Source organism: Cariama cristata, unplaced genomic scaffold (genome assembly GCF_000690535.1).
Source record: "Cariama cristata isolate BGI_N322 unplaced genomic scaffold, ASM69053v1 scaffold28329, whole genome shotgun sequence".
NCBI classification, from domain to species: Eukaryota; Metazoa; Chordata; class Aves; order Cariamiformes; family Cariamidae; genus Cariama; species Cariama cristata.
Window position 1 is genome coordinate 6,209 of NW_009637841.1, and position 1,017 is coordinate 7,225.

Below are 1,017 nucleotides of genomic sequence, written 5' to 3' on the forward strand. Positions count from 1 at the left end.
CACAGGGCCGTTTGGTGGTGCTGGCAGCCATGACAAAGGGCCAGAAAGAGCCACCTCCCCCCGAGCCCTGGTGCCTCCTGTCCAGGGCCCTTTTCCCCCCCCCGATGCCCAGTTGGCATCGGTCACACATGCTGAGACCAGACGGCCCCCGCGCTGTTGCCAGGGCAGTGGGGATGGGAATCGCATCAGCAGCTGCCCAAGAAATCAACCCGCATTTGTCAGTGCGAATTCTTAGCAGCTTAACTTGTCAGATTCACAGAGAAACCGTCACCAAATGTTTATGTGCAAATGATGCTGAATTTTGAAATCATGTGGATTATGGGGAATGGGGCCTGACAAGCTGACAGCCTCTGGTTTGTAACAAGGAGGCGCGTCACCAGCGCAGAGCAGAGGATGTTTATTGTTACACATTTCTTAAAGTGTCCGCGCAAAACCTCCCGATCCCGCTTTCGGCAGCCCTCGGCCCCAGGCCTGCCCTCCCGCCGAGCCCCTGCTCCCCTTCCTCCTGGCGTGGGCCATCCGAAGCGCTCGCCCCACCATCCTCAGCCCCTACGCCGTGACCGTAGCCCGCGTTCCTGGCCACCCTCCCCTTCCCCTCGTCCTGCCGCTCCCCGCACAGCCAATCTGGGCCCATGTTGGGCTCCCATAAACTCTGTTTTTTCCATTCCCGTCCTGGCTCGGAGGCACTGTGTTTCCTGTGCTCATAGGAACAGTACTCTGGTCACAGGACCCAGCTGCTTACACATACCCCATATGCTTCCCCTGCTTCGCACACACGTAAGCGTGGCTCCCACATCCCAGCCCGGCATGTTGCGTGCGGGGCAGCTCATCCATCTGGGGGCAAGATCCCATCGGTTATTTCTCAGGCTTCAACTCTCTGTGGCTGTCTGAGCCCCAGCCAGAAACGCCTCGGTGTCAGTGGCGACTCCAAAAAAGCTTCACAAAAAATAAGGGGTGGTTTTAGATCTTATAATGAGATCACCAGAATAATAGCACCAGCTTCCTGCTGGAGCCAGG